We start from the raw sequence: 23,225 nt of genomic DNA, 5'->3' as shown, positions 1-23,225 counted from the left end.
GGATAATAAGTTGTTAAAATTAATGTGACTGTATGGACTGAGACAAAGGAAAATTTAAGGGTGTGGTCGTGTTATTTTCAACACCTGTTTTCTTTTACTCAGAAGTGTGAAATTTGAATTTGGAACTCTTTTTAATTTTGAACCTGAAAATTCTTTGAAATTTTAACTTGAATCTTGCTTAAATCTTATTCTAATTTTTGAACTTTGAACGTGAATCTCTTTTTAATTTCTAAACATGAAAAGCCGTTTGAATTTTTGAAATTTTGAACTCGTAAATCTGGTGAAATTTGAACTTGAAACTCTTTTAAGTTTTGAACCAACCTCAAATTTGAACCGAAAATTCATTTAAAAATTCGAACTTGAAACATTTTTAAATTTTTGAACTTGACATTCCATTAAAATTCTGACTTGAATTCTTTATAGTTTTGAACTTGAAACTCATACTAAGTTTTGAACATAAAAGTTCATTGGAATTTGAATTTGAAAATTCATTGAAGACTCGAAGCTTTGTCTAATTTTGAAACTTATAATCCGTTAAAATTCGAAACTCTTTTGAGTTTTGAACTTAAAATGCATGAAAATTTGAATATAAAAATTCGTTGAAATTCGAACTTGAAACTAATTTTGAACTTAAAATGCTTTTAAATTTTGAGTTTGAATATGTTTGAACTTTAAAATTCGTCAAAATTTGAACTTTAAAACCAACTTAAATTTGAATTTTGGAAATCCGTTATTTTCAAAATCCTATTTACTCCCAATTTATATCATAAAAAATACGCCTTAATTCCATCATCGTCATTGCAGCAATGACCTTATTACCACATTCATTTATGAAAGAGTTTCTCTTTTCTTCATCTTCCTTTATTGTCAAAAAATTACAGTACAGGGATAATTTTTACAGTAACGGACATCCTCAGTCATAAGAAATTAGGACACGACGGGAAGTAAAAATTGTTGAAAGAGAAGAGAAAAACTTTTTATATTCATCTGACTTCTTATTGCCCCCAATTTTCCTCACTATATAGTAGTTACAATTTTTTGTTTATATCGTCATCGCACGTATACACAATACACCATCAATGCAATAATATCAAAATAAATAACAACAAGACATCTAGCCGTAGAATATGTCTAATAATAATAATAATAGTAATAACAGTAATAGAAAAGAACATCTTTATTCTATCTACGACTACCTAAACCACAAAAATTTATACGTCTTATCATGCATGAACCGTGTGATTTAGGGCACACATGAAGACAATTGACTTTAATAACTTTACACATGAATGGTCATATAAAAGGAATCAGTCATTGAGATGAATTGCTTAAATTATTTTTTTGGATAGCAAATATGTTATTGTTTTTATACAGCACAGGAATATATAGCACGCAAACAGATGTGAATGTAAAGGATAGAAACTAGTTCAACCCAATAAAATTGTGATACAATAAAATGAAAGTTTTGGTACATTATATAGGGTAAAATCATTGATGGAATGAACAGAATGAAGGAGAGAATAAAAAAAAGGGGAGCGATGCGATTGAAACTAGGACAAATTTTTTTTTTTCTTCTTTACATAGTTATCCGTGTTGCTACAATTGCTTGCATCTATGTGCTGCTGTGTCAGGGGTGGAATTGGAACTTGTGTCAGGGTAGGGGGTGGGGGGTTGATTTTAAATTTTTGTATGTAGATCTCTACTAGAATCATGCTCTGACTTGGAGCCTAGGTTATTACAAAAAGGCCTTCTATCTGACTTTGTTACTGGCCACATCACAAAGCTTTTACAGATTCTCTGTTGAAATTCTCTACAATTAAGGGGGTTTGCTATAGGAAATTGAAGACTTTTTTTTCCAAAAAGAGGGAGGGAGGGCTTCATCATGAAGCAAAATGGAATCTACCACGGAGAAAGAAGAGACCCACAACGGAGTCTTTTTCATTTGATTCACTCGGGACAAGATGTTTTCAATGTAGCGAATTATTAGCAGTAAGGTAGTGGTTAGAGCGTCAGTCAACCGATCCTAACGACTCCGGTTCAATCCTACGGAAAGTATAGTCGGATTTGGGCTCTTTTCCGCTATCTCTAGGCACATCAACTCGGTTTGTGTATTCGCGACTCACTTTTTGTGGCTAAATGTATGCTTTCTCGCTATCGGGATCGGGATTTCCCGGGATATCCCGAAAATTTCAATCCCGATCCCGAAAATTTGTCGGGACCGGGATTTCGAGAAAGCATAGCTAAAGGCATTGCAATGGCATGCGGGAAAGGATTAAGTTCAGACTATCATAACCCTCCATCCCCCTGTGCCGTATAATGCATTAAAATGGTATTGGATGAGGGTTTAAGGTGGAATCACTTCAACCCCCTACCCCTCAATACCCTCCATACACCATGCAACGAGAACTTTCTTGAGTGAAGCAAATTCTTCCTTCTTTTTTTACATTCTTTTCTCACTTCCTCTTTTTAAACTTTTTTTTTTATATTATATATTTCATTTTGTTATCTTTGCTCTTTTTACATTATCCCTACTGGCGATTCCTGTTGAAAAGTTTTCCGATGGATAAAGAAAAGTTTATGATATTTATTGAATTCGTATTAGTGGCTGCGAAATCTACAAGTTTGATTCAAACTGCGAAAGTTTTTTCCTTTTTCTCGATCTTTTTCGATTCAAATTGAACATGAAAACGAACAAATTCTAGGTTATGTAAATAGAAGAAGGGGAAGTTGTATGAGGAAACTCAGGAACTTATGTATTTGTTGAGAAAGTTTAAGGAATAAAATTAGATTTGTAATTGAGTCTTGATCTTTTTTGAGAGAGACTTTTAGTAGGAAATCTAAAGTTTTATTAAATTTGTTTTATTTTTCAAGCTTTTGAAAGTGTTTGGAATGTTATTTGCTATTTAAATAGTCGATAGAAATGAAAAGCTTGTGAAAAGATTTCAATTTTGCCATTTGAGCTAAAGAATTGACTAAAATATTGATTTTCTCAAGATTTTTTTAAGAACAAAAATTTTTAAAATTTTTTTAACTGATTTTTTAAATTCAAAAATTTAACGGTTATTATCTTTTGAAAATTAAATAATCAGAAGTCAAAGTCAACTTGAATTCCTTTCGATTCCTTAAAATCGATTATAATTTGCATGATTTATTTTCTGCTAACACTTGTGAAGTATAAGATTTAGTACAAATTTCAATCGGTTCTTTGCGAACTGTGAATAACTCAATTTGTCTTCGAATTCTGAAAATAACAATTGAAGTTTGCAACATTTTTATGGTCTGATATTTAAATGATTTTAAATTGAATTGAGCAGTGTTGCCTAAACTTTTTGTGTCGCAGGACACCTTGGTGACAAGTTACGACAGAAACCGCACACGTCGTACGGATCACAGTGCCACAGCACACAGTTTGAACAACACTGGAATATAACAGTGATGGACAATCTGTTTGTCGCGACACAAGAGTGTTTGAAAATGCCACAAACCTCTTGTCATGTACGTTGTCATTCGTCGCTTATCACCAAGATGTGCCATGACTCAAAAAAGGTTGTCCACTGGATCAAAGTATCATTTTACTAAGATACTTGAGACCATTTTAAAACGTTTCCTCAAGCTCAATCGTTAATTGAAGTAAGTAACCACAACAATGCAGTTTTTCAATTGAATGATATTAAGTTACCAAACAAAGACCACCGTCTCATGTATATCTTGTAACAAAACACCCACAAATCATATTGACTTCAATATCAGTAAAAACATTACACAAAATAGCTTACTATTAAACTTATTTATCAGTAAGGTGTCCATCTGTGTTGCGTTAATAGTAAGTAGGAAATACGTGAACAAAGAAACTGATTTATGGTTGTTCCAGTTAATGTCACCATCTGCCAACAAAGTTCCGGCATCACAACAAGCTAAATCCAATCAACACTGTAATTTAGGAATGGAAATTTTTCCGAAGAAAATTTCATTGATTGCTAATTTTACTTCTTGTTCTTCTTGTAAATTACATTTCTAATTATATCGAATCAAAGAGACCCAGCTGCCAAATATTGAGACACGTTTTTTGCTATTTTTTTGCCTAGCTATTAGTAATCGATAATTCATTAGCCAATTATTTAGTCATGACTCATTAGTTAATTGTGTTATGTAGATTATGAACAAAAAAGTAAGCATTTGAAAAATGTTTTCTTGATTAAATAGTTGGCTGTAGGCAGGGATGTAATGGAAGGCATAGCCAGAAGAATTCTATTTGGAGGCTAGTTTGTGCATTAATTTTGCACTTTTACAATCGGAATTTCCACTTTTAGATTGGGAACGGAAGTTACTTTATGATGAAAAATGTTTTTCAGGCTCCAATCCTTCCTCCTCCTCGGTCACAACCCTTTATTGCTCCATAAAAAAATTGCAACAACCTTTTCCTCCCCTTCCTCCTTTAATGTTACGTAGTGATTGTAAAGGGGCAAGTCCAAGCCAGGTGAGATGAATTTCATGAAAAACTTTAGCAAATTGAAGAATTAACCTAAAGTGAGATAGTGGGGGAAGGGGTAGTGAAGGGAGGTTTGACCTCGAACTCGTTTGTCCTTCTGGATATGCCCTTGCAAAGGGGTATTGTTAAAACAGTGAAAAAAAAAAATCGAGAATTTTTGGAAATTTTGTTTCAAAACCTCAAAAAAATCAAAGAAGAAAGGGGTAGTGAAGGGAGATTGGACCTTCTACCCGTTTCCCCAATTATATAGTTTCTTGCACAGGGGTATTGGGAAAAATGTGGATAAATTTTAGAATTATTTAAAATTTTTGTCTAAAAACTCCAAATTAAATTGAAGAATTTGATCCAAAGATAGGAAATTGGATTGATGGTTGACCCTGATTACCCCTGACTTTAATATCTCACTGGGGATAACCCAACCCTTTACCTTGTTACACCACTGACACTGTGTTGCCAAGACATCCCTCCTATACCATTACATCACTTTCTTATTGATTCAACTTTCCCTATACAAATTCGCCGATTTTACAGGGAAAGAAAACTTCCTAACCTCAATACACCTTCCCCAACTATAAAATATTGTCACGTGGATATGCAAAATCAAGTCAGTCGTCTCTTAACAATGTAAAATAAAGTTTTCAGAACACAAAAGAATTATAACAACACCTTAGAATCTCTCTATTCGTCACATTTCAGTACATGATGTTGTTGGATATAACTAGATAGAAAGCGAACAATGATGTAAAGTAAGGAAGAAGTTGTATTTTAGGAAGGGAACAAAAATTGGGAATTGCTGACGTGAACGTGAAAGAGATCGTAACAAAAAGATTAAAAAAGCGCACATAGTACATAAAAAAGGAAGAATTTGCAACTTATCGTTGATTTTTTGGCATAAAATGATTATGCTCAAGTTACCATCATTATATTTCCCTTCTTTTTTTTGTGGATGTATAAAGGAATTTAAAAAAAGAATCGAGAGAGAGAGACGAAAAGGAACTAAAGTGAAAATAAGGTATGAGGTGTGCGTAGCTGTTGAAAGAAATCAGGGCAATGTCGGCAATAAACACAAGAGAATACAAGTTTGTGTGTGCGCGCGACAGGGGAGAACAAAGATTGATTTATGAATAACTGAAATTGAATTTTTTGTGCCATCGAAATCCAATTCTGATAAAAATAAAAAAATAATTTTCAATTTTTTATCAACCCAAAAAAAATAAAGAATTTACGAGATGGAAAAATTGAAAATTTCATTTATGGTTGAATTGTTGTCGAGTCTCTTTTGCTCTCTCTCTCGTCTCTTTTTTTTATTCGGTAAGCAAACGTTCATGAAAAACTGGGAAAAAGAAAGGAAAAATAAGAAAGTTTTTGCTTCTTTTTATATTTTTTGTGAGTTTTTAATGGATTAATGTGTTGTTATGTCCAATTTGACTGGTCGACTGTCTGAATTGATATGAGGATTACCAACTTGATGTTCTATTGTACTGATTAAGGTTGATTTTTGTTGAAAATGTACATATTCATGTGGTTGTGAAAATTTCTAAACAACTGAATTGAAAAATTCAAAAAGTTCAAGTTTAAATCAAGAAAATTTCAAATTTTGAACTTCATTTCAAGTTTTATTATTAAAATCAAAATTTGAACTTTAATTCAAGTGTTGAACTCCAATTCAAAATTCGAACTTTGATTCAAAATTTGAAATTTCATTCAAAATTTGAATTTTAGTTCAACTTTTGAATTTTAATTTGAATCTAAGTTGAACTTTTGAATTGAACTCTTGTCTATAAACTGAAATGCTTACTTAAATTCAGGATTAGATTAATACCGTTTAAAATTTGATTTCAATTAAACCTTTGAATTGCAATTCAAACTTTGAACTTCAATTGGAATTTGAATTTCAATTAATTTTACGAATTTTAATTAAAATTTTGAACTTTAATTCGATTTTAAACTTCAGTTAAACCTGTAATTTGCAATTAAAACTTTGAAATTGAAGTTCAATTCTATTTTTGAAATCAAATTCAAATTTTGAACTTCAATTCAAATGCATACTTCGATAAATTCAAGTTTGAATCAATCAAATTCAGTTCAAATTTCAAACTTTTGAATTGAGCTCTAATCATTATTCATCATATTAAATGCGCTCTAAAGAGAAACATTTTTCAGTCATCAATTCACATTCTCATGCTAGTTTCATCACAGCCTGAAATTGAAGCGCTTGAGGACTTGTTTATAAATTAGGTTATAAAAAGTTTTTCATTAAATTCTTAGTTTATGCCACCTACAGAAACTAAAATTGTATTGGGAAAGGACTTTAAAAAGTCAAATCATGTAAATTTCAATGGATAGATGCCATAAAAATCAAATATTATTTAATAAAATTGACACAATTGGCAATGACCGAACAGAAGGGATAGTAAAAGTTTTCAAAGCCCGTTCGTCTGTGTGGCAAAATCTTGTGCCAAAGAGTTTGAGGTTAGACGTTCGGTTCCGACCCGATGGTAGTAAAAAAAAGTTTCCAAAAGCTTCATTTTCTTACTTTTGCCTCCCATTACAGCTTTAAATCCTAGTAATTTTCAATGAATATCAGCAAAAAAAGGAACATAAAATTTTCAGATTTTTTTTCATCCTTGAGAAGTCATTGCTAACCAAAAACCCAAATTGTAACTTTTTTTTAGTCGTTTTTGTGGTTATTTTTCTTCATTTTTTTACATCCCAAGCATTTGCTCTACGTTCACATTAATCATAAATTCCATAAACATATTTTATGTAGCAGTTACACACAAAAAAAATATAATTTTATTCTTCCTTCATCTCCACTACCTTAACGGCTCCCAATTTTCCATTTTAGCATATATGTATGCAACAACAACAGTAGCAGTTGATTCAATGAACAAAAAAATGTTGGGCATTTGGGCTTGATGGTCCTTATCAATGCTTAGATATATACTTTCGACTCTGCTTATGACTGCTCGACCTCCTATCATTCTCCTATATAATTCTACATTATTAGATTTTGATAAAAATGACATAAACAAGGAATACATAAAGAGAATTATCAGAGAATTGAAGCAACGCTCCCTTGTTTTTATTGTGAATTTATTCAAATGAAATTTTTCCTTTTTTTCCTTCCTCATGCTTTTCTTCTTTTTTACTTACTTACGTATAAATACATACACATATACACACATAATATGCACATAAATGTGATAGCATGTTTGGTAAAAAAGAAAGGCAGCTTTTGGCTTTACTTACAATTTCAAGTCATCATAAAATGCCTTATGAAATGAGGAAGAAATTACATTTTGTTTAGCTAATCTTTGGGATGTGGAGTTTGTTTTGGTTTGTTGTAGTTCTGACTGTCTTTGTTTGGGAAGTTTGGGATATTTGCGTTCTTGGTTAAGGGAATTGACAAGCAGCTATTACAGCTAGATCTAGATCTAGGTGACATTAACAGGAAGTCATGAGTCTCGAATTGTTTAATTACCGAGCCATACACCGCCACTAAGGTATTAAGTCTCTGTCACTCTCTCCTACTCTTTTATCAGTAATCGTAGCTACCTCTATAAAGCATCCAAATTGCTGCCAAATAGGGGCGCTTAATAAAAGACGAAGCTATGTTTAATCATGTTTTCAACAATATTTTGAAATTTTATTAACTAAAGAAAGGATTAAAGAAATAACGGACCAATGAAATTTGAATTTTGTTTGAAATTCTAAGAGGCAAATTGAATTTGCTCCAAAAACCGTTGATAAAAAAACTTGAAAATTATTTTGGTGAAAAATAAACAAAATGTTCTTAAAATTAACAAAAATTGTGTAATATTAAGTTTGTGCTTTGTAAATTAGGTACGGTTATTTGTTTAATTGTTATATCGGATCTATACATTCAATTGAACTATACGGCTATCAAAGATGATGAAGAGAGATACTTAAAGTTGGTGAAAACTAAATTACTGATGAAAATAGAATTGAGAACAACGCAAAATTCCTGAATTTGATGTATTAGACACAAAATTAGATTAATTACAATATTAATCATAGTGCTTCCACTGCAACATTGAAGCAAACAAGATAATTCTTGGATAATTCCAAACTCCACCCGTGTTGCTTATTTACTGACCATTTAAATCAATCGGAATCAATAACATGCCTTAAAATACGCCTGTATCAGGCTGAATTGCTTATTACCACACGCCAATTATCAATACTAAGTACAATAATGTCTATATCAACAGTATTCTTCCACGAATCATACAAACTTAAAGCTTTAAATTGTTATGTCTAGAATCTTCTCTATAAACTGCTATAAACTTTAATACCGGAAGGAAATTGAGAACACACGAATAATATTCACATTAACAATGCGCCATTTGTTCCTATAGCCGACAATCTTTTCAAACTAAATTTTTTGGAAACAAAACATTTTGTTTTTCTTTCTTCATTTGCTTCTTTCCATATTATTGGACGACGCAATTACTGTATATTGCTTAAGCATTTGGAATAAACAGATTACTATCATTCTTATGAATGTTTTACTGCGCGGCATACATATTAAAATTGTTAGTTATGTATATGAATGGATTTTTATACATAAGTAGGAATGGAAAGTGGGTCGAAACATTAAAAAGAGATAAATATTACAGAGTATTACAGTTTAGGAGGCATTACATAATTGACAATGCCTTTTCAAGGTCTATATTCTCTCCCTTTCAATGTCTTCTTTATTTGCCTACTTGAGGGAACTCGAATGAAAAAAAAAAATCCTTTTTTTGCGTCTTTCCTTTTTTTTGATGTCAATGTCGAGTATAATACGGTGAGCGTGTGTTAGCTGCCTGCTACTTATCTCTCGACATTTTTTTCATTTTAAACATCAATAAATATTTTGGCATTTAAACAGTCGAAAATGTCGAAATATTGAAAAATGTTCATCATTTTGGAATTCCACAAACTTTTTATTTTTGTGCTGCAAAAAGTGCTTAAGTCACTGTTTTGGACAGTGAAATAGGTCGCAAATTTTTCACGCTAAGAATTTATTTTTTCGATAAATTTTCCACTTCAATAAATTAAAAATTTAAATTTATTTTGTTGCTTTTTGTTTCTGATTCCACATCCCCTATCCCCTCCTCCCTTCATCTCATTTAAATCCTCTTTCCCATCCGACTGACTAAATGATGAAAAATTCATTTGCTTTAAACGAGATAGAAATTGTAAATAATTTACATAGCAAATTATTATGAAAATAAAAATATGTAAAAAAGAGTAAAGGAATGGAATGAAGCCATTACCTTTTATTTCGAATTAATTTGTTCTGTAATAAAAATATAAACATTTAGGTAACAGGAAAGTAGAAATGCGTTGGAGAAGGCATATGGATATATTTACAGTTGGATGAGTTTTATAACGCATTTTTGGGAGTAGGGAGAGTATTGGGGTTGATTATTAAAGGTAGAGTCCGCCAGAGACTCCGCAAAACCTTTTATAGACAATAAATTAAAATTGCCTATTACAGCGATAAAGCGGAAATAGTCTAGTTGGTTAGGAAGTCGGCCAATTAACTCAAAGGTCCCGGGTTCGATCCCAGGAAAAAGCGTATTTCAATTCGGGTGCTTTTTCGCGGCTCTAGTCACACCAACTAGGTTTGTGTGATTCGCAATACACAAATTGTGGCTAGGTACGTTGCATTGATATACCCCCTGGGTCATGTAGTGTGCAGAGTTGGTAAACAGCCAGTAGACAAAAACCGTCATCACGATAAAATCATCTTCATGATCATCGCATCGAAATCAATATTCATTTATAAAAGCTTAGAGCAGTGCTGTCCAAGCTGGGTTGTGCCATGACATATAACTAGATTCCCTCCATACAGAGTTTGATTCTCTTAATGACTGACGCCTCCTTGTCACATACAATTGCCTAAGAATTACTGTCATTCTTGATTGTACTAATCAATTCCTGTTCCACTTTGGACTGAGTGATGTCAATACGTCAAAGAATAATACTATTTCTATTCCACTTAAGACTATATATAAATATAGTCAATTCTTTAGTATTATTAAGCTTCTTATTCTCCCTCGTGACTCAATTTCATAAGAAAAAAAAACTGTGAAAGATTCATTAAGAAAATTAATTACAATATCTAATTTCAAGAAATTTTAACTTATCTACCTTGGTATTAATAACCTATATAATTATGTATTAATTACAAACTGATGAATCAATCACAAAACATTCATTCAAGCTTCCCAAAAATATATAATTTAATTACTTAAAAGAAATATTTTGTGTGGTGTTTGTGGTTGTTTTGTACATAAAGGAAAAGAATTTTCCAAGATTTTTCCGAGATTTTCTGTATTCAAAAATGCGGCAAGCCACAAACTTTCTTAATCAAGATAAAAGGAATCAATAATTATTCTCCATAGAGACCATTCTAGGCGTAAATGATTTTCATGATTTTGAATTAAGTCAGACTGGCATTGGCCATAAAATGGAAGAAGAATTTGAAAAATATGCTAAAAGTTGAGGGCAGGGAGGTAGTTGCCTCCTGACTTTTGTTCTCGTTGCCCCTTCGAAAATTTAAAAAATCCGTTTATTTTGTAACGTTTTTTTTATTTTTAAATTTTTAATTTGCTTTTTTTTTAAAAAAAACATTCAAAAATAACGGTCAAAAAAAGGGGCTCCTGACTACGTTCTAAGAAATGAAAAAAACGTATAATTTTTAAAGTTTTTTTAAATTTTAAATTTTTGGTTTGCAAAAAAAATTTCAAAAATAACGGTCAAAAAAAGGGGACCATAGCTACGTCCCTGGTTGAGATTTAATGAGAATGGAGATATTTTAACATTAATAAATGAAAGAATAACATAAAATAATGAGAATTAAAAAATCAACAAATTCAATTAAATTTCAACAACATTTTCTGTTCATTTTCCACTCAAATGGTTTTCCATAAAACATGTTTTTCCTAGAAAAACTTTTCACATTTTCAACACCGAACAAAAAACACAAAAAAATAAATGAATCAAGAATTTTCAGTAACTAGAAAAATATAGAACAAGACAAGTAAAAAAAAAGGGGAAAAAGAAAATATAAATTTCCTAAATTAATTCATGTTGAGTAAGGTATATACACCATTCTGACATTTGTGTAGCTCATATAATTTTCAGTTTTGTTGTGTTTGAATATGGATCTTCGTATGAAAATTCATGTATGTAACAAAAGGATAACTGGAATACATATGTTTGTTGAGATGTGAAAAGGAGGATAGAAAGTAGCAAAAAAAAGAAAAAAGAAATTATTGAAGAGAAAATAAGGAAGAAAAAACGAATTTGTTCGATTGAAATGCTAAAGGCCATGGAAACATCCAATTTAAGATATACATGCATACAGGGAGATCGACACTTTTTCAAAAGAAATTGCTATGAAATTTGAGATTGTTGACAATTTAATAAGAAATTTTTATTTGAATGAACTTTATGAACTAGATTTGAATTTTTGAATTTAAAAGGTTTTCAAAGTTTTGAATTTTCACAGTTTTTAGAGTTTTAAATTTAAAAATTTTTAAAATTTTGAATGTTAACTTTTTAGAAATTTCAAATTTCGAAATTCAAACTTGAAAATTTTAAATTTTAATTTTGTAAAATTTTGAATTTTCTTTTTAAAAAATTCTGAATTGTAACTTTGAAAAGTTTTGAATTTTTTACTCAGTAAAATTTTGAATTTTAACAAATTTTGAACATTTGAAATTTGACAGTTTTTGAAGGTTGAAATTTTAAAGATTATTGGAGTTTTAAATTTTAACGATTTTAAAAATTTTAAAATTTCAGAGTTTACAATTTTGAAATTTAAAGATTTTAAAAATTTTGAATTTTAAAGACTTTAAATTAAGAATTTAAAATTTTTGAAGTAAAATAGGTTTGAGAATTATGAATTTTAACGGCTTTCAAAATTTGAGAGTTGAAATTTTTGGAGTTTTGAATTCTGACGATTTTTAAAATTTGAATTTTAAGGATTATAAAACTTAAAATTTCACATGTTTTTTGAGTTTTGAACTCTAAACTTTTGAAATTACAGAATTTTAATTAAATTTCAATATTTATATTTCAATTTTAAAATCAATAAGGATTTTTGAAATTTGCTTAAAAACTTAAAGAGCTCAAAAATATTGCTCAAAAATCCACAACTTAATAAATTTTCCCAACGAAATAAATTTTTATGTGATTTTAAAACCATCTCCAACACCAAACTCTTGTCCCCCTTAACCAACATGTAAGAATATTGTATCCATAGTCATATAGAGCTTATGCCAGGATTGGATAAAAGACGCAGTTTATGTATGTGCAAATGCTCATTGATATGGCTCCATGCATGTATCACAAAACGTTATATACCATTGCTCTGTCTTTCTCCATATTTTTTATGTCTGTTTTTAGCCTGGATAATGTACATACACACGCTGGCTTTTTTATTATTGTTGAGCTCATCTTCGATAAACAAAACATAAAAACCGAATAAATCGAGATTCTTTCATGTTTTTTTACTCATTCTGATCTCACTCCATTCATCCCTTTTTTTAGTGTGCTGTGCTTTATTTTAAAATCATTATAAGGAAGGTTTTTATTGTGACATTTTATTGTTTGGTTCTTATTTTTCATTATTTTCATTATTTTATACAACATCATGGTAAATGTCGAGATATACACATATATACACAGGAATTAGACGGAAAAAAGAATAGGAAATGGATGAATGAATGAAGGTCATTTATCACATAACAAAAGGAAAAAGGCAACATAAAATAAAGGAAAACAAAAAAAATACAGGAAAATTTGCGAAGAAAAGGTCAAAAATTGATTAACGCGTTCCATAGAAATATACAATGAAAAGAGTATGAAAGAATGTTTCAATTAGGAGGTAAAAGAATTTTCGGATGCCTTGCTGAATGCCAAGCGAAAAATTTGTATGAGGGTTTCATTATTGCTCTATTGGATTAAAATTTTCATGACAAAAAAACCGAGATGGAGGTTGTGTTTTTCCTGTGTGGGAACATTCGGGGTGTCTGTTGAGCATTGCATAGCATGTTATGATGAATTTTAATTAATGCTTCTGTTAAAAATTAAAAAAGGCAGGTTATAAGTTCATAAGTTATGTTGTATACCCCTGTTGATATTCCCTGATGTTTTATTAATTTTTAGAATTTTAATGCTACTTCTAGGGGTGTCAAAATATGTTTAATCTAAACAATATAGTCTAATAAAGCGTAAATGTTCAAATTTTGAACTTTCATAGCCTTGATTGTCAAAATTTGAACTTTTATGATCATAATATTCAAGATTTGAACTTAGATATCCTTGATGTTCAAAATTTGAACCAGATGAGTCTTAATGTTCAAAAATTGATCTAATTTAGTCAGTTGATGTTCAAAATTTGAACTAATTTACTCAGTTGATGTTCTAAATTTGAACTAATTTGGTCGGTTGATGTTCAAAATTTGAACTAATTTAGTCAATTAATGTTCAAAATTTGAACTAATTTAATCAGTTAATGTTCAAATTTTGAACTAACATTCAAATTGAGAGTCAAAATAACTTCAAATTTTGAACCTTTAGGATCTTAAAGCTATCGAAAGAAACCTTTTAGTTCAAAAACAAATTAAATTTTGAATAATGAAATTAAAAATCTTTATTTAAAAACTCCAAAACCAAAACTTCAATTACTTAAATTAATTTAGATAATTACAGCAACACAATTTGAAACTTTATTCCTCGAAAAGGATTTTAACAATCAACTCACAGTCATTCCTTGATTAGGGATGTAATTTATTCATTACTTAAAGTAGTCACACATTTCAGAGTTCCCCCAAAGCTTCATCTCACCAAAAACCTGCAAACTTTCTCAGCACAAATCATTAAAATTTCATAATTGTAAGAGTTTTACTCCCGAAAAAAAAAAGTATCAATTACATTAAATGTTTATGCGAGTAAAATGTCTGTACATTACGCTACCAATCGCAGTTCTAATTAAGACTGGATATCAAATTTCTTCTCTACCCTTTTAAAATTCCTCCCTACTGAATTACATACCAAAAAAGTCCATTAACAATTTAATAGGTAACAAAAAGAATTTGTATATATGCATCCTATATACATACTGGGATATAAAATTTAGATCAACACTTGACAAACAAAAGAGTCTTCATAAAAATTTCATGCAACGATTAACTGGAAATCTCTAGTTAAATGCAAATAAAAAAAACCTGACCGAAAAGCATAACAAATTTTTCTTTGATAAACTTAAAATAACAAAAGTAAAGAAACAAAAAAAAAGGGGAGATGAATGAAAGAAAAAGGGATGGTAATGAGGCATGTAAAAAGGAGAGAAAGTCCACATAATATTCACAAAAACCGCAAATCTACTGACTGCAAAGAAATGAAAATTTGTTGCGGTATGTAAAATAATGTACAGGTAACAATAGAATTTGTTGATGCCTTAAATTTTCCATTTGATATTGTCTGGCTGCTCTCGAGAGGGATTTTGTCCGTTAAAAGAAATTTCAAATTAGGGCAAAATTCAAAAGTTCAAATCTTTGTTTACAATTTGTAGTTTTATTGTTTTTGCAAAATTTAGCTGTTCTAGGCCTAATTGTTTATCAAATTGTCGATCTTTTGTTAGTATACAGCTCAAAGTTATGTATTCAATCTGTTATGAGCTTGTAAAATGCACAGAAATTCCTTAAAATGGCAATTTTCCTATTTACAATTTGAAAACTATTTGTTTCTCTGAATTTACATTTCCTGGATTTAATTGTTTGTCATCCTATCGATCTTTTGATAGTTTACAGCTCAAAGTAATGTATACAATATGTTATGACCTAGTAAATTATCCAGAAAATCCTTAAAATTTCGATTTTTCCTATTTTTGAATTTACAATTTGAAAATATTATTTTTTCTTCTAAATTTGACTTTCCTGGACATAATTGTTGGTCATGATATCGATCTATACAGCTTAGAGTTATGTACTAAATATGTTATGAGCTTGTAAAATGTTCAGAAAATCTTTAAAATTACAATTTTTTCCAAAATTTGCATATTAAAATATTTCAAAATTTGTACCGTTACAAATCGAGAGCACCTAGAACATTCTGGCCTGAAAAAATTGCCATAGAATCAAATGTTGTCCTTCGAAATTGTTTTCCTTAGGTACTGAACTAAATGCAAATCCAGAGAGTCAAAAAAATTATCACAAACAAGAGAGCCAAAAAAATGAGAGAGAATCGACTGAATATAAAAATAAAACATTCTTTTTTAAACAGCACAACATGGAAATGGTGCCTTTTTCCATTTGACCTAATTCTGTGCATTTTCCACAACCCATTCCACAGGAATATCATTCCTCATTCTCTCTTCGATTCATTCCTACATCCACCCTACCATCCAAAACACATAAAATAGAACGAAAAAGATTCACAAATGCCGCCCAACAAATATAAAATGAATTTTTTTTTCACCACCCCAACAACCCCACGACCGACAAAACAAGAACATAGTGACACACACTTGCAATTCATTTCTCGACATACAAACACACTTTTGTGATAAGGGGAGACATAAGAGAGAGAGAGAGGAAAATTGTTGAGTAAGAGAGGAAAAATGTAGAGATTGAACCAAAAAGCTGTTAGCCTACATTATGATTATTAAAGGCCGAAGCGCAGACATAGAGGATTTAAGTGTATGTGTGTTATGTAGCCCGTGGCAAAAAAAAACTGATTCCGACACGCACACATACAGACGCAATTTATATTAAATTTTTATTCCACCCCATCCGTACCCGACCCACTCAATCCTCTCAATTCTCTCTCATTTCTGCTCACTGATGAAATTCAAAGTCGTACTATGTAAATTTTAAATTGTGCCTGGAATGGATCTATGTCGTAAAAAAATGACATTATATAGGAAATAAAGTAAAGTCAATGTTAAAAGGATGCTGGGGGGATGAGGGGTGTGGTGTTAGGGAATCCTGAAAATATATATAAAGCTCTCTTCGTCTATTTTAAGCAATAGACACAAAAAAATATAATTTTTTTTGTATTTGTGATGTAATTTCATCGACTGATGTATTGTTGTTGTTGTTGTTGTTGTTGAAGGAACCGAAATTTTTTTTATGCTGCTCGTTTATCCCGTCTACATACAACACAAAAAAGGGATTCCTAAATTGACATTGCTTATTCTATATTAATGTACATTGTTGATGTCATTCGGGGCAGTAAATAGAGATCAGGACTTGCTTATGCCTTACCAGCATAATCATAAAAAGTAGTATTTGAAGTGCTTATGAGCTGACGAGATTAAACAGAGGAAATTAGAAAATAAAAATAAGAAGAAATTCGGATGGGAGTTTGAAAATTGACTGTAATAATAGCGGTAATGGGTCCTTAATGCTCCTTAATGTTTATATATTGAAAATTGCAAGGCTCACTTTTGTGTATATTACAACGAATTTTCATTATCGATCCCTTTTTGGAACAATCCCCAACCTACGGTAAAACATTTTCAATAAACGTTAGCTTGTCACTTCCGAAATATATGTAAAGTTGTAATAATACCCTTAGGTGAGGGGATGTTGGAAGCGAATTTATTTTTTCATTCAGAAGATGAAATGTGTGAGTTTATTAAATGGAAATTTTGTTTCTAGTGAAAATAATGGAAATTTACTGGGATTTTTTTTAATGCTTACTAGTCATTTATTCAGCATGAATTATTTTCATCTAATGGGACCAATTACAATCTATTCATACAGATTGTGAGCGTAGTTTACGTTCAATATTGATTATTAATAAATACTCAAACTCTTTAACCTAAATAAATATACTATGGGAGCTGGAAAATTAAATTCTATTGAACTTTGAATCTCAGATGAGCAATAGTGAAGAGCATGGAACTAAGTTATTCAAGAATTGTTGACCTAGCTACTATTTTTTGATTTAAAACAGTTTTTGGATTGCTGGTCATTGTGATTGATGTAAATTGCACTAATTCACGTCACACATTATCTGATTTTGATAAGATTCATTTAATCTCAGAGCTTTAAATGCATCAAAATGGATTAACTGCATAAAACCTTACAATTCATGCCTTCTAGAGCTTCCAAATGGGTAACACATGGATTCGAAGTACTTCTGACCTTAATAACTATGTCTGTCTTCTCAATTTTATAACGTTCATTTGATATTTGAATAATATTTATTATTCATAGTTCAATACCCCTTTTCATGCAAAAGTTCAGTCTATTTTTGAACTTCGAAGAATAAACATCATTGTGAATAATTAAATACTTGTTAAATACACGTAATAGTAGCTTAATTCAAGAAAATTGAAATATTTGTTTACATTCTGAATTCCTTTTTGCTTTTTAAAATTTGACCATAATGAACGTAATTACTTATCATATTATCAATGTTTTGTTAGAGTTTAGCTCCAAGTTATGTAATCAACATATTTTAAGCTTGTAAATTATTCAAAAATTACTTAAAATTGCAGTTTTAAAATTTCTTAATGTACATAAATAAGAAATTTTTAGATTCTAATTATATATGTATTCAGAATTGCCAGCAATTAAATAATCATTAGCGTCGCTCAGCCTATCTATTGTTAAAGCCAAACAAACCCAAACTTTCTTCATTATTTAACCTAATTTAGAGTTCCATCCAAAAAACATTCTATCCTGAAATATTTTTAACGCTAGAATACCTCAATGACAAAAGTTTCTAAATGAAAGAAGTCCTTCCAAGAATTCACAACTCCCAAAAAAAAAGCTTCCCTTCAATTGTGCGGATTTACGTCAAATGCCTTCCCTACTCAAAATAACTTCATCCCATTACGAAAATCTCTAACTGACCGTCAAAGCGACTCAACAAATCCATATCAAGTCTATTTAAATAAGTACAAAAAGTGCCTGCAGCATAAAAAACTTCCTTAAAATACGCTAAAAATTACATATACAAAAAAAGGTTCAATTTGATGTTGACAGATAGATAAAGGAAAGATAATCGTAACAAGTGTAAATTTCTCATACATTAATTGAACTTTCTTAACTGTCAATTTCTTTTTATTTTATTATTTAATTTTATTTTATTTCATACAATTTTCTTCAAATTGTCACTTTCATGCCATGTCCTGGTGTTTCTAAATTTCCTGCCTCATGGAATATAAAAATATTGAATGTCAATTACAGTGAAATTTTATCAGTACTCGATCTCATCGTTCGTATGCAATGATGTTCGAATGTTATTGACTAACTACTCTCGATTTGTAATGGTTTTGATAATTTTAGTACAACCTTTGAAAATTGTTGATGTTTTTTAGTACATTGCAATTTTCATAAATTACCATTTTAAGTACTTTCTGCTTGTTCTACAAGTTATTGCCATATTGATATCATAACTTTGAACTCTTAACTTACAGAATATCAGTAATTTGACCAGCAATAATGCCCAAAATTCTTAAATATGCGACAAAAAAATCATTCAAATTTTGTAAACAAAGATCCAAAAAAGTGCTATTTTAGGTGCTTTCTGCTTGTTTATATCATAAATTTGAACTCTAAACTTACAAAAGATCAGTAATTAAACAAGAATAAATGCTTAAAAGTCTTAAATTTGCAACAAAAAAATCCTTTAAATTTTGTAAACAAAATTCCAAAAAAATGGTAATTTAAGTACTTTCTGCATGTTTTGCAAGCAGTTGCCGTGTTAAGATCATTACTTTGAACTCTAAACTTACAGAATATCAGTTACTTGCCATGAAAATATGCTTAAAAATCTTAAATATGGAGAAAAAAATCACTTAAATTTTGTAAATAAAGAGCCAAAATTTTGAATTTTGACCAATTTTAACGGCCAAAATCACTCTCCATAGAAGCTCATTTATTTCTATTTATTTCGGGAGGATGTCACAATAAATATTCAGAAGAAAGCACGAGAGGCAAAGGAAACATAAAAAATAAAAATAATAATAATGAAATACAATAAAATAGGAAAAAAATAATAAATGAAATACTGAACTCAATTATCGCGTGTCGTTCAAAATAGAATACGTAGAGAAGCTGTTATTTATGACATCGACTTGCACTGAACATATTGTCCCACATTTTTTTATTCCAAAATGAAAAAAATTACAAAAGTACTCGTTCTTATCGAGTTACTTCAGCGCATTTTTGTCCCAGCGATCAGTAATTGATTTTTAAGTCAGTTTCCTGTCTATAGAACAAGATCCAGTAGGATCCATATAACTCCCAGATCCTCAAAAACAAGATCCAGTAGGATCCAGGTCACTTCCAGATTCGCAAAACAAGACCCTGTAGGATACAGGTCACTTCCAGATCTAAAAACAAAGATCCAGTAAGATCCAGGCCACTTCCAGACCTAAAACATAAGATCCAGTAACATCCATTAAGATCTAGGTCACTTCCAGACCTAAATCATAAGATCCAGTAAGATCCAGGTCACTTCCAGACCTAAATCATAAGATCCAGTAAGATCCAGGTTGCTTGCAGACCTAAAACACAAGATCCAGTAAGATCCAGGTCACATCCAGACCTAAAAAAGATCCGTATATAACTTTCAAAAATTTAAGAACTTCATCATTTAACGGATTTTCATAATTCAAACCTCATAACGGTCAAAAAAAAATTCAAACATTGTTCAGTAAACACTGTAAAAACATCGAAAAACATTGAAAAACACTGTAAAACAATGAAAAAACGTGTTGTTGTTTTTGTTGTTGTTGTATATGAAAATGAAAAACTGTTAATTATAGTATTTATGCTTTGATTTGAAACTTTTAAATGCCCGGGGCGCCAATAACTTTATGGAACTGATCTTTTAAAACCATTCCGAGCTCTCTACGATGTCTAGTATTCGAGATCTCGCGTTCCAGCCGACCGACCGACCGACCGACCGAACGACCGACCGACCGACCGAACAAAGTGTCTTATTAAGCTACCTTTTTGAAATAAATTTCAAAAATGCGCTAAAAAGAAAAGCGAGCGAATATCATAAAATAACAGCAAAATGTTGATGATGATGGCTTTATGGCAGTAGCTTAAAAAAGGTCAGAGTAGAAAATGAGAAAATTGATTTAAATTTGCAATCTCTTTTGCGCATTTAAAGTTGAAATTGTTGACGCTTTTATGATTTTTTTTTTCGAGAAAATGAATAGTAAAATGCTTTAGAGCTTGGACGACTGTTGTACCAAGCTAATTAGTTGTCTGTAGTTTATGACTGTAATTTGGGAGCATCGAGAGCAGGATTCAGTATCTCTGAGGATTTCATTTATAAATATGTGATGCATTCAGTTGAAAGAATTGTTTGCGCAGATTGTGAAGTCCTTGAACTTCTATATTCTCAGGCAGTGCTGGTATTTTTGTATATATTGGAAGCATTAAATGAACATGATTGATTTTGAATAGAATTGCTTGTTGTCTTGGAAATGCAAATAAAAGGCGATATTTCTATAGTCAGACGTTATATATGAAGCAAGATTCTTTAGCTTAATACGGCTTAATACCTTGCATATTGTGTCGGAACCTTGTCCGAATCTTTGGTGTTTGATTAGAATGAAATCTGGTGCTGATTATTCCGATGGTAATATGGTACGACACATTACGATACTCTATAGGTATACCACTGATACGATGCAGTTGTACGCAATGTGATATACTTCTGCTGTCCTAGTAGTGCACTTCTATCATCCCGAAGAAATCGGCCCCTGGGATGTCGAGGCATATGTAAGCGAATCAGCCAGTTCGAGAGTAAGGTCTCTATGGCAGAGTGTTTGCTCAACGGACCGGATACCTGTATCACTTTTTAGTGAGTATGTGGGTTCGATTCCCATCAGAATCCAATCTCTCAATTATTATATAGATCAGTGTTGGGCAACCTGTATGCCGCAGCATATGTAGCATAGGCTTATGTAAATAGGGTGTTCAAGCACAATTTATGCCATGACGAAAAAGCATGTAGCAAGATAGAAACTGCACAGTGTAAGCAGAATATGACAGAAACTGCATAGTGTGCATTTTCCATTACTTATATTGCGCACCGCCAGAAGTTCATGGAAATGCCAAATGTGCGGTTTTGGTCAAGGCTTATCACCAAGGCTCAATGTTGCTCGAAGACAATTCATTCAAGGCTAAACTTCATAGTATCCTTAATTCTAGAGAAATCTGCAAGATTGATGATAGTTCATGCATAATTCTCGAAAAATTTAAATTGCAGAAACGCCAAATGATAGTAAAAATTACAATATTTAAAATTATGCAATAAACTTTTTAATTTAGTCATGAACATGCAAAGATTTCCAATGATCCACACCCCTGATAATGAAATATTCAGTTGCATCATTATCGTGAATAATTCCTCCCTTCGAGTAATATTCTGTACTTTTAATCACATCCCAAAAATACACGATCTCTTCTGCGAACATAACCATTTCCAGAGAACAATGACAGCAGATTTTAAATGCATAAAAAAAAGCACGAGCAAAAATAAAAAGCAAAAGTTTTTTTTTTTCTCTCAGTTTTTTTTCCTTTTTCCAGTTCAATGTAGTACGATGTCGTTCACATAAATGTTCCAATGCACCACACACAAATAGCATAGAGAGGAGAAAAGTCGATGGCAAAATGCACATTGAACTGCAAATTTGTGCTCTCAATTCTCTTCTCTTTTCTCACAAATTACCATCAACCCAATAACTTTCTTTCGTATTTTTGCTTTTCTTTGTTAACTTTATGTTATGTGATGATGCGACCAAATGCACTTCTTCTGGTCGTTGTTCGTGACTTTATGATTATGTACAATATTCTTTCTTCTTATTCTACTTATATACCATATTTTCTACTTATATGTGTGTATGTAGGTTGATGGAACTTTAAATGAATGAAGAAAATTTTCTTATTAACTCAAATGCACTTTGCGGTTGCACTTTAAAGAAGCTTTTTTTTTGATGTTGAATGAGTAGTAGAAAGTAAATCAGGTTGACAATTTTCATAGTGATTAGATCGCAATGTTCTGATTATGACTAAGCTTTATGTTTTACATTACTGCTTTCATTTCATTATAATATTTTAAAATCTTATTGGGGTTGTCGATGTGAGAAATTGTGTGTGTGCCAAGTGTAAAGGGATGGAAGTTCTTTTGAGTATCAATTTTATATGGATGTTCAGTATTAAAGATTCGAAGCTTAAAATGAGTGTCCATTCTGGTATCCAATCTAGAGTTGCAAGATCAAAATGTACTAAATATCCGGATAAATATCAGATTCAGAGTGTGGCTTTCTCAAAAACGACTGTTAATTTTTTACAAAAAAAAAATATTTTTGTCGTTAAAATTCAAATTTTTTTTTTTGACCGTTACTTATACTTTTCTTTATAACTTAAATTTTTATTTTAAAATAAGTTGAGTTCGAAATGTTCGATTTCTTCGTCAATCAGATGTCGAAGAATTTGAATTTGAGACGGCCACACTCTGATCGGATTCTTGTCATAAACAAAGACTGTGACTAGTTTCTTAACTTACCCGAGATATCCTATTCTACTACCTACCTAGTAAGGCAATCTTCTGGTAACCTCTGTATCCTTATACAGCTCTAGATTATGCTTTCTCGAAATTCCGGTCCAGATAAATTTTTTTCGGTTACCAAAGATAGTAAGGGGTAGGATAACATTGCCAGGTTGATAAACAGACT

The 23,225-nt window shown here is 30.9% G+C and overlaps 1 protein-coding gene across 1 annotated transcript in view; it reads left to right on the top strand.

The window, feature by feature from the left end:
* Positions 1–23,225, top strand: part of LOC139087039 (protein Tob1-like) — a 125,261-nt gene that overhangs the window by 63,907 nt on the left and 38,129 nt on the right. The gene's annotated exons all lie outside the window — the stretch shown is intronic.

This window comes from Chironomus tepperi, unplaced genomic scaffold (genome assembly GCF_022539635.2).
Source record: "Chironomus tepperi strain 1889 unplaced genomic scaffold, CSIRO-AGI_Ctep_v1 contig_93, whole genome shotgun sequence".
NCBI lineage: Eukaryota > Metazoa > Arthropoda > Insecta > Diptera > Chironomidae > Chironomus > Chironomus tepperi.
The sequence above is the reverse complement of the archived record's forward strand: the minus strand, read 5'-3'. Positions and strand labels throughout refer to the sequence as shown.